A 12,074-nucleotide genomic window follows, 5' to 3' on the forward strand; every position below is an offset into this window, starting at 1 on the left:
ATTATGTTATATTGCTGTTACTCTGAGCCTCAAATTTCTCATCTGTAAGATAGAGAATAATTCCTGACTCATAAAAGCATTCTGGGGATTAAATGAGATCATTATAAGCCACCTAAAGGGGTTTATTTTTATTCTACTTTGATCTCAATAGTCTGTTACGCTGCCTTACACGTAGGAGAGATTCAATAAAAGCACTACCATTTTATGACTAAGCATATCCATGCTGACTCTAGGTTTTATGCAAGACAATTTTGAGTTAATAATCACTGTGCTAGCACTGGGGATACAAAGATGAATAAAACAATCCTTGCCCTCAGGAGCTCATAATCCTGTGGGTTAAAAACATACAAAGACCTCCTTACCATACACTGTGGGTAGGTGCAGTTATAACAGAAGTATAGACGTACAATCTGCCTGAAGGCTGTTTGAAAGGCTAATCTGGGATGGTGGTTGAGAAGGAAAGGTTAGACAGGGAAAGGCCAGACATAGTTTGGAGAGTGGAAAACCACTTATATTTGGTGTTCGTTACTGAGGCATAAAATGCTGGGCAAGAAGTGGCAAGAAATGAGGTTGGAGAGATAAGTACCCATGTGCCATGTGGAAAAACTTGAATTTCATCTTGTTAACCACTGTTTCCAAAACGCCTTCTTTTTCCCCCAAGCTTTTCAAGTTTTTAGCCATATCCATGTTGTCTCTGTTAAAAGTATTTATTAAATATTAAAATCAGCTCACTTTTTACTTAATCTCACTTAGTTTAATGTTCCTGAAGTCAGTTTTGTCATGCTAGTTTTGTTTTTCTAGGGCACTTTACAATAAGTGGATTACAGGTAAAAATTTAGAAAATACTTATCCATGGATGTCTGATAGTCATCTCATATACCACCAAGGGCATGTGTATCATACTTATTCAAGTTAGCAGTGGGGTGTCCTTGAGGGTTTTTTAGAGAAATGATATAGTTAGACTTACTTTCTTTACAAAAAATAGAAATTTACAATTTTTATTCAAGAGAAGGATGAGAAAATAGGTATTTCTCATTACAAAATGTCTTCTTTAAGATTTAGGGTTTAGGGCTACTTGGGTGACTCAGTCAGTTGAGCGTCTGACTTCAGCTTGGGTCATGATCTCACAGTCCATGAGTTCAAGCCCTGGGATGGGCTCTGTGCTGACAGCTCAGAGCCTGGAACCTGCTTTGGATTCTGTGTCTCTCCCTCTCTCTGCCCTCCTCAACTTGCACTCTCTCTCTCTCTCTCTCTCTCTCTCAAAAATATATATAAACATTAAAAAAATATATATCTATATATAAGATTTAGGGTGTATATTTTCCTCTTTATACTCTGGCTCTCAGACAAAAACTAGTTGATCAAGTTACAGCACATGCTTCTTTTAAGAAGGCTTAAAGAGAGCCCTTATTTATTTTTATAAGCAAATACAAAGCTGTGGAAAAACCATTTTGCTAGTCCATATGATTTTGTGATCATATTGTTTTTTATTTTAAGAATTGTATTTTTTCCCTCTTATTCTAATTCAATCTTGTTTTATAGTCTTGTTTCTAAAGTAAAACCTACAAAACAAGTTATATTTGAAGAAATTTAATTTCTACTCTTCACTTCTAAGCGGTTCCCTCATTCTATTCTATAGGGAATCATTTTGTTTATTGATGTTGTGGTTTATCCATCCACTTAAAAACATATACAAGCTGAGGGTGTCTGGGTGGCTCAGTCAGTTAAGCGTCCAACTTTGGCTGAGATCATGATCTCACAGTTCATGAGTCTGAGCCCTGTATGAGGCTCTGTGCTGACAGTGCAGAGCCTGGAGCCTGCTTTTAGATTCTGTGTCTCACTCCCTCTCTGCCCTTCCCTCATTCACACTCTGTATGAATAAATATTTTTAAAAATTAAAAAAAATTTAATTAAAAAAATTTTTAATTAAAGAAAACATATACAAGTTGTATTTCTACCTTGCTTTTTTCACACTGTATTCTGGGGATCACTCCATGGCAATGTGGAGAGATATTCTTCATTGAGAGTGTACTTTTGAGGAGAAAAGCATGGAATGAAGAAATTCATACAAGGTAAGTTTTCTTATCACATAAAATTCAACTATGAATCAATAACAAAGATATCTGGAAAAAGTTCATATATCTGGATATTAGTCAACATCTGTCTAAATAACCTATGTTAAAGAAGAAATCACAAGGAAAATGAGGAAATATTATAATCCAATCAACTAATTAAAATCATAACCAAATTATAATATGAATGGGTTTATATGACATATCAAATTTCTATGATACAGGTAAAGCAGGGGCTACAGGGAATTTTATGGCATTAAAAGCTTATTTGGGGAAGGAAGTTCTCAAATTATTAACCTAAGCTTTCACCCTAAGACAAAACCTAATGAACAAGAACAAATTAAGTCCAAAGCAAGCAAAAGAAAAGAAATAATAAAAATAAGAGCAGAAATCAATGTTCTTAGAAAACAGGGTGGGTGGGGGTAGAGGAAATAAATAAAACAAAAAACTGTTTCTTTGAAAAAGTCCATAAAGTTGATAAAACCTCTAGCTGGACTGATAAAGAAGAAGAAATACAACAAACGTATGAATGAGCAATATTAAGAGTGAAAGAGGAGCATCACTACAAATTCTACAGATATCAAAAGGATAAGAAAGAAATATTGTCATCAACTTTATGCCAATAACTTTGAAAGATATAATGGACACATTTATTGGTTAAAAAAACCCAAACTATTAAAGCTCACTCAAGAAGAAACAGATAACCTGAACAGTCTTCTATTATTAAAGAAATTGGATTTGTCGTTAAAACTGTACTAAAGAGGAGTAGATTTTATTTTTACATATTATACCTTTATTTACTTGACTTTTAAAAAGTGTATAATGGGGGCGCCTGGGTGGCTTAGTTGGTTAAGCGTCCGACTTTCTCTTAGGTCATGATCTTGCGGTTCGTGGGTTCGAGCCCCGTGTCGGGCTCTGTGCTGACTGCCGGCTCAGAGCCTGGAGCCTGTTTCAGTCTGTGATTCCCTCTCTCTCTGACCCTCCCCTGCTCACGCTGTCTTTCTCTTTCCTAGAAATAAATAAAACATTTAAAAAAATAAAAAGTATATAATGAAGATAAAAAGGAATTGGGGAAAGAAAAGAGTGAAGAGAGACAGTAAGAGGACAGAAGGAGAGATAAAGCTTAAACCAAGGCAATGATTGCTAAATTAGAGGCATAGGGCTTAGACTCCTGGTCTGTGGAATGGGAGGGACTTAAGCTTGAACATTGGCTTTGCCATATACTATTGAGTGACCTTAGGCAACTTATTTCACCTCTTTAGTTCTGTTTGTTCATCTGTAAAACGGGTGGTAATAGTAGTACCCATCTGTGAATGCCTAGTATGCTGACTACAGAAGAGATCACATACGATTTTTGAGTAATCCTTAAAAGGTTGCAGTAATGTGATGTAATGATTGCTTGGATCTTGGAAGTGAGGGAGTAGAAGGAGCCAAGAGTGATTCACAGGTTTGGATTTCGGTGACTGACTGCCACCAGCTGACATACAGATTTGGAGTGAAGACAATGAGTTCAGGTTTAAATATGAGCTTGCAGAGCTGCTCTGACAGACATCTCGGTGAGCCTTCTGCTGAGACTTGCATCTAGGCGTCCAGACCTCAGTGTAAAGTGAAAGGCTGTAGTCCATGTTGACCTAACTTTTAATGCAAAGACCTAAAAAAAAAAAAATCCACAACATAGAAAATGAGTGATAGTTTTAATTTGGGTTCATGTTGAATATGTATCTTTGGGGTTCCCATGAAGAGTCCAATGGTTAAATTTATGGGGCTGGTACCCACACCAACCATTGTTAGCATAAGTCGTGTGTCTGTGTGCTGAAACATGGTGGGCACTCAACAGATATTTGTTGAATGAATCTGTTCAGTATTTCCTCTTTGCAAAGTATTGGAGGCTTCTGGAGTCCTTGGACGCTGACTGCATATAGGCAGATGTAGGATGTAAACTCAGAAATGGAGGTATAACTAAGATCCCTTTAAATTCATGGTATCATCTGGAAGGATGGGAGGAGCTGATGCTGCTTGCTACTTGGTGACCCTGCACCAAACTGATGGTTTCTTTTTGCAATTTCTTCTCCAAAGTGTCTCTTAAATGCAGCTACAAATCTGCTTTATGCATTCATTGCATTTTTTATTGCACTGGCAGTTGAATCCTGCCGGAAAGACTAGAACCTTCTCTGAATTTATTTTTTAAACTTTCCTTTTGTGACTTTGGCAACAGGTCCTGAAAGTGTCCCAGGGAGAATAAGTTTGAACATCATTGCTTTATGGCCAAAAACCATTTTAACTCATTCTTACCAGCTCAGTCTTGAGCACCTTGGGCACTCAAAGTTTTATGTTCCTAATCATGCAGGAGCCTGCAAATTCAATTAAAATCTGGTGTGGCTTCCTGAAAGTCACCAGTTAGGATAACTGCATTCCCTTAATTGGGCAGGACGGCGCATGTCCTAAAACTTGCTGTTGTATCTTATTAGTAGCTATTTCTCACTACCCACAGTCCAAGAAAATAGTTCTCATTCCGTGGTCATCATTTCTTCTGTGGACCTTCAGCTCTCACTGTGTGTTTTCTTGTTATCTTGTGCATGGAGCTGGCTGCCTTTGAATGTCATGGTTATTGAGCAAATTTGAAAATAAGTGGGTTTGCAGGAGTCAGAGTGAGAAGTTAACGGACGGTAGGAGGCATGAGTCACAGCTGCTCTGAGCTTCAGAAACAGCTCAGCTTGGCCAGCTGTGGGCACTTGCCTCACTGTTTTAGTAAGTGAATCTATCCGTACTCCCCCAAGTGGGGTGGGACAGGAATGGCTTGGGAAGTCCTGAATAGGAAAGTCCACATTTAAAAACCGTACCTTAGTTTCTCAGTTTCACTCAAGGACAGTCTTCGAGGACCGGTCATCCATCTGAGCTCACAGGAGTGACTGGAAGGAGGGACTATGAAGGTGATGAAGGCTGGAATGCACAGAGTCTCACTTTTTTCTGGTAGAGGTACACTGAAAGCTCTGTTGATATCGCATATTCAAAACTGGGACATCTTTGATGCTTCACCCTTCTCGATTCCGATCAACAAAGAATTCACATGTACATGTATGCACTGCACCCTCAAAAGTGTTGGGAGGAAAAAGTTTGTAATGAAGAGAAGCTGAAAAAAGAGGCACAGCAACGTGGTTGGGTCCCATCGGTACCATAGTGATCACACTGGAAAGCAGCTCAGACACATCAGAGAAGCGGAGAGAAGAAAAGGCAGCTGGTTCCAGGTTGGATCAACCATTCAGCATAACAAAGGCATCCTTAAGCAGGAGGCATCCCCAGGAGACCAAAGAATGTTATGGGCTGTGATTTTGGTGAGGCTCTGAGGTTAGGAACAGAGGAGGGGGGTACATGGAGCAATGTTCCCTTTTCCCTGCCCCATTGCCTTTCTTTTCCATGTCATTTCAGTGTACCTTGCAAGTACAGATCCCCAACTGTCACTCCTTTTATAGTTGAAGGAGCTGCCCTTCGGCTCTTGGGCAAATGCATCAAGATGAAGGCACTCTACACATGCCTCTGAGTCACAGCTCTGAGGTAAGACATTTGCTCATGGGATCCTGGTGTCCAGCTCTGGAGACACTGCAGGCTCTACTACCACCGTGTCTGTAGGCTGCGTGACACTAAAGGAACATAAATACTAGCTAGCACTCACAAGAGAAAACCCAGCGAAGTTGGCTTTATCAGGCCCACATCTGGTTTCCTGTGAACATTACAATATGACAAACCCCAGGGTCTCTTCTTCTGAATAAGGGCCTCAGGTTTTGAAATAAGGAGAGAAGAAGAGTCAGCTGTAGGATTTCTGTGCACCAGATATTCTCTTGTAACCTTGCATCCTAGGCCCCAAAGGTCACCTCAGTCAAGGTCATCTTGGTTCAGTGAAAAGTAAATATTTTTCTGAAAGTTGCCACTTGCCACCTGCGTCTCATCTGGGAGGACAAAAATTAAATGGATAAATATGACTATCCAGGGGCAAAAACAAGACCTCGATATATTTTGTTTCTATTCTATGTGTATGACGGAAACAAAAGCAAGACAGAGGGGTTGAATAGGTCCTAGAAGACAATGGCAATCATACCCATTATTTCTTCTCCTAATTCTAGAATCTATAACCATTACCCCAGTATTCCTCCAGAACACAACTAAATACCATTGTTGTATACTTAGTGTTAGGTGCACGTATTTGGAATGTAACCAACTCTAGTATGGTCAATCCTGAACAATTGAAAAAGAAAAAAAATATGTCAGCCTAGCGGTAATCCAGGGCCTAATGGCTCGTCCTAAAATGCATGGATAGAAAAGGACATAGGATATAAGGGAGCTCTGAAGGGGCCTCTCTCGGCCCATTGGCTCCACTAATCTCACTTGCCATGTTTGTTTCAACTGAAACTGGCTTGCCAGGCAGGTACACCCCCACCCTCCCCCGTCTCTGGGAGCCCCTCCCCCATCTCTGGGAGCCCCCCCCAGAGTGGTGTTACAACCTTGCACCCATGTATTTTTAGAATTTGAAGGAAAAACTTGAACCCAGACACATGAAGTTTTATAAAAGAAATCCTCCTTAAAATGTATTAAATTTATGGTGTTCGCTAATTAATTCATTCAGCTAACAATTCATAGTCTATCCTCTACATACAGCACTTGTTCGTCAGGCATTTGCTTCCAGATGTTGACCATTGGATAACAGCATAGAAAAATCCACAAACCTTTCTGTCTCATTTTGCCTGGAGGGAATGTGGGCTTTGCACTCCCCCTGCGCGCAGGTGTTTCCTTATTCAGAAAGAGGGCCGAAGGCTGCTCTAAACAGAGAGCTTTGTCATCTCAAGAACAGCTTTTTTTTTTTTTTTTTTTTTTTAAGAGTAATTCTACTAACTTATGGTCCCTTCCTTTTCACATTCAAAACTGACTCTATAGGTCTGGGGCTTCACTTGAGAAATATTTAAAGTTCCACCCATCTGTGGCCCCTCACTGATTCTTGTAAGTGGAAAATACTTTGCTTTGGTTTTGAAGTAGCTCCAGGGACAATGCACAACATTCAACCTCTTGCACTGAGAGTGGTCAAACAGCTGCAGGTTATTAAAGGAGCTCTAGAATATTCTGTGTTGAAAATGAAATCTCTACACCTTACAGCAGCTGCAAAAGCATCTAGGCAGTAGGCGAAAGGGGCTCCTACGAACAAGGGCCCTGGAAATGCTACACCCCAGGACAAATCCCTCCCTGCTGTGGCAGGGTGAAATTTGCCTGCATCCTGCAATCATCCCATGTGAAATCTCTAATTAAATTTACTTATTTGGGTCTCTAAGTTTTCTTCTCCAAGCAAGCACCAGGGTTTGCTTGCCATCCGCCTACTCTTGCTTTTGAAAAAGCCAGTCACATGACAAGCCAGAACTATTAATGAAGATACTCATTAAACAAAGTAATATATATTTAGAATATTCATCCTTGCTGAACTTTCCTCCATTAGCATCAAAATCGTTGGAAAGATTAAAAGCCATAAGAATTCCAGACAGAGCTTTAATCCTAAAGCACCGATAACCAAATTAATTATATTTCCAAGGCACTGGAGGGCTTATTTCTCTTACCCTGCAAAAATATAATCCTGGTCCCTAAGAATTTTACACCTGACATTTTTCTTGATTTAATTAGACACAAGAAAGGAACAAAGCCACATTTAAATGAATGAACATGAATGCCTAATTATTTGTGTTGCAAATTACTGCCTGTTTTCCTTACGTTTGTGTGGCTTGCCAAGGCTTTCACAGTATTTTTAGCTATATTATCTTATTTGAATTTCACAGCAATCTTGTGAAGAAGGCAGGTGACGAAAGTGACTGTCACCATTTTGCAGGTGAGGAAACTGAGGCTCCAGGAAGTCTCATGGCCAAGTCTCTCCGGCAGTGGAGCTCTGCAGCAAAAGAAAGGATTTCATCTCCTCAAGGAATTGAGGCCGTTTGTCAGCACAGCGAATAGCAGTGCGTGAATGCCATGTATAAATATGGAGGAGAAAAGTAGCCAAAAGATTAAAAAAGAAGGAAAAAAAAAAAAAGGAAAGTGGACTAAGGGAGGTGGGGGTGAGAAGAAATGGAGAAATGATGCTCAAGTGTTTCAGTGCAGCAAAATCAGCCCCATGTGCCATAGGGCTGAAAATATCACATGAGCAACTATAATGTGTGTTAACCTTCGTGATTTCCCAAAATATGGTCCATGAGAATCCAAATCAGGCGCTGGGCAAGATTCCGCTGTCACTGCATGGGGTAACAATAAGACGCACCTTGGAAACCAAAGTTAACCTCTGGGACTAAGAGAGGAAATATCAGAAGACAGGGAGTGAGGTCAAACTACCGTTTGTTCTGTCTGGGAAAGGATGAGTGTTAGGAGGAGAGAGATGGCTGAAAGCTACCCTGTCAAGCAAGGAGCTGGACATGGGAATTCGGCAGTGGGGGTGAGGGGAGAGAGGTAAGTGGCAGTCACAAATCCCCACTGTGGGCAGGATGCTTCATCGGGTTACACTGAGCTTGGCGTGCTCTGACTTCACACCCATCAGGTAGCCCCGAAGGGCCCTGGGTGGTTGGGAGGGGCTGCTGAAGATGGAGTAAATAGTCTTCGGGAGGACCTAGTCCTCCTTATAAAGTAATAAGTTGCTGTTCTGGTTTGTATTTCAGGCCTCTGGGGAAAGCTGGTATGAGTCTGTCCTCTCATGATGCAACCAACTCTGGGGTTTCTGGATCAGCAAAGCAGAACTCTGATCTTTAAATGTGATGACCGTGCCAAGGCCCTTTGCCCATTCTGACCATCCTGCCTGGTGGCCAGACAGTCTCCTTGGACCGATTTCCCTCAGTGATAGTGGACATGGTGCTTTTTTCCTTTGTTCAAACGAGTGATTTACTTGTGGTATGTAGGGCAGTAGTCTGGTTCAAGGGCAATAGCAGCCTCATACCGGCATTGGAGAGAATGGGGGTTCTAGTCTCAGTGTTAGCACAAGCCACAGCTTTGATACTTCAAGCTATTTAACCCCAATCTAAGCTTCCTCACTGATGCAGTGAAGGGATTTCATTAGATGATATTTGTAATTTGCCCAAGGTCACTCTGCTGATCAGTGACAAATGGGCCTTTACTCAAGTACATTACCCTTCTCCTGGACCTTAGTCTCCTTCTCCCCATGTGAATTTGGGATTAAATCCCAGGTTGGAGGGAGGGCTCTAAGTGGATGATAAAGTAGTTGGAAGTGGATTTCCCTTCTCCCTAACTAGTTTGGAATCAAGGTAGATTATGCATAGACTAGTTACCTACACGAAGGCCCTACCAATAAATAATAAACTCAACTACAACCCAGTCTCTCAACTTTCTCTACCTCACTGGACACATATAGAACATAATGATAGAAAATATTTGTATATTGCATCCTGGGATAAATGCATAGGGCTGCACATGGCCACCCCAAGAGATCAGGGCCTCAATATTTTGGCTCACCTGTGACCCATTTGTCCAAGCACACTGGTTGGAATGTTCTGTCAAAAACCCTCTCAAACTAGGGTGCTGCCAGCAGTAAAGCCAGATTATGTTACCTTCTCTTGGAATCCATCTCAGAGCAGTGGAATAAATAGTTTCCTCTCATTCAAGGGATGTAGAGAAGAAAGAACATGTGTCTTTGGTTTGGAGTCTTTGTGTAAAGGGGAGTCACATTCTATAGACTGTTGGTTTCTACCATATTGCTTACTTAGTTATTGCTTTTCTCTACCTCCGTCGTGACTACCATCTTCTTTCAGCATGATTTATTTAATGGTATAGGATGCTTTATTCCTTAGATGATTAACATCCTAACAGAGGTCAGGAAGCCAACTTCCAACATTCAGTATGTTCCATCAATCTTGTCTATACCACTGAAAGCACAGTCTTCCTTATAAAGTCTCTTTCTCTAATGCGCTCAAGATTTTAGGTCCCATCCCCAAATGTCATAGTTTTGCCTTATGGATAGATAATAACTTACTTGACTGTTACTGTTCTGACAGCAGAGATGTAAGATCGGTACACATTAGTCCAGTTAGGACTTTTTTTTTTCCTTCTAGTTGACTTTTTTGATGAAGTATGGATTACATACTGTAAAGTGCTAGTACATTTTTTGCACAACACCATGGCTGTCTCGGAGCCCCACACACAACCATCCATATGCCTTCAGCAGGTCTTTTTGGCACACCTGTCAAGCATCAGGCACTGGGCTTGGTCTCCACCCTCATTTTCTGTCTCTTGCCTCATGATCCTTATCTCTCCCTCACTATTTTTCTGACCCTGTGTCTATTTTTTCCATGTTCTTGTCATTTGCCTTTTATTTCCTTTCTCTTTTTCTGGCTGTCTTTCTTCCATTTATTGTTTATTCTGTATTTTCTACTACATTTCTTTAGATTTCTGTAGTGTGATAATTACAATAATTATGCTCATTACCCTTTCTCACTTTCACAAGGGGCTGCTAAGCTGTTGACCAATCTAGACTTATTATCCCCAAGTCGTGACAGGCCCTCCTTCCTGCTTGGCTGGTCCCACATCTGAAGGGTGAAGTTTGAGGGTGGATCTTGGAGGCAATTCCTAAGGTCAGTGTCTGGGCTATGGGGTTTCCCAGTCACGAGGAAGGCATAAACTAGTAAAGATCAAGACGAGAAGTGTAAACCATGATGTGAAAACAACAAGGCGGGAAAGCTTTGCCAATCAGTATGCAGGGTTGGCTGTTCCAAGTGCGAGAGAGGACAATGGACTTGAAGAAAGTCCGGGAGCTGATGAACAAGAAACCCGGACAGTTGTTTTTATGGTCCCCGTTCTAGTTACCTATTGCTACATAACGAACCACCCCAACTTTAGTGGCATAAAACAATAAAAACTGGTTATTATTATTACCTCATACAATTGTAGGGGTTGATTTAGCTTTGGTAGGTCGTTCTTGCTTGGAGTCCCCCGTGTGGTTGAAGTGGAGTGGTGGCGGGGCTGGAATCTGAGGCGAACGCTGGCTGGGGCAGCCGTTGAAACACTCACGCATGGCTTCTCCAAGTGCTGTGAGCTTCCGCACAGCCTGCCAGCTGCGCTCCACAAGCACATGTACAAAGAAAAAACCAGGAGGAAACTGAGTTGCCTTTTATAATCTAGCCTTGGAAGTTACATAGCATCACTTTTGCCATATTCTGTTGGCTGAGGTAGTCACAAAGGTCCACCCAGATTTAAGGGGAACAGATATGGACTCTACTTCTTTTTTTTATTTTTTTTTTAATTTTTATTTATTTCTAGCAGAGAGAGAGACAGCGTGAGCAGGGGAGGGTCAGAGAGAGAGGGAGTCACAGACTGAAACAGGCTCCAGGCTCTGAGCTGGCAGTCAGAACAGAGCCCGACGGGGGGCTCGAACCCACAAACCGCGAGATCATGACCTAAGCGAAAGTCGGACGCTTAACCGACTAAGCCACCCAGGCGCCCCTGAACTCTACTTCTCAATGGGAGATGATAAGATCACACTGTCAAAAGAGCAGGTGGGATGGGAGATACTATTCTGGTCATCTTTTGGTGATGTGGTCTGTCATAGTCTGCCCTCTGGCCACAGTGACCCATGCCTCTTCCCCAAACCCCTCCCCCAAACCCACAAGTCTCAGTGCTTTATGGAAGCAGGACAGGTCTGAAGGAAACAAAAACTGAGGGTTTCCTTCGTGACTCTCTCTTCTCGCTCATGCATGGACTCCCCTTCCTATTCTTTCGATCAGAAAAGAAGGGGTTCTCTTGGGTCTTTTTCTGTCTGTGCAACTTAAGCTGTTCTGATTTTCAGGTTGCCCTGAGATGTGGAAGGAAAAACACCCCAGACTTCCCACCATGTTATTGATCTTTCTTGGAGTTTTTATTTCCCTCCCCAACCCCCCTGCTATGATTTCCCTTCAGAGTCCTCCCTCGTTGCTTCAGGTATTCGGTTTAGGGTTTTTAAATGTAGCCAGTGGGAGGGAGACTATAGACTCTGCTCACCCC

Source organism: Hyaena hyaena, unplaced genomic scaffold (assembly GCF_003009895.1).
Source record: "Hyaena hyaena isolate Hyena2069 unplaced genomic scaffold, ASM300989v1 scaffold_467, whole genome shotgun sequence".
NCBI classification, from domain to species: domain Eukaryota; kingdom Metazoa; phylum Chordata; class Mammalia; order Carnivora; family Hyaenidae; genus Hyaena; species Hyaena hyaena.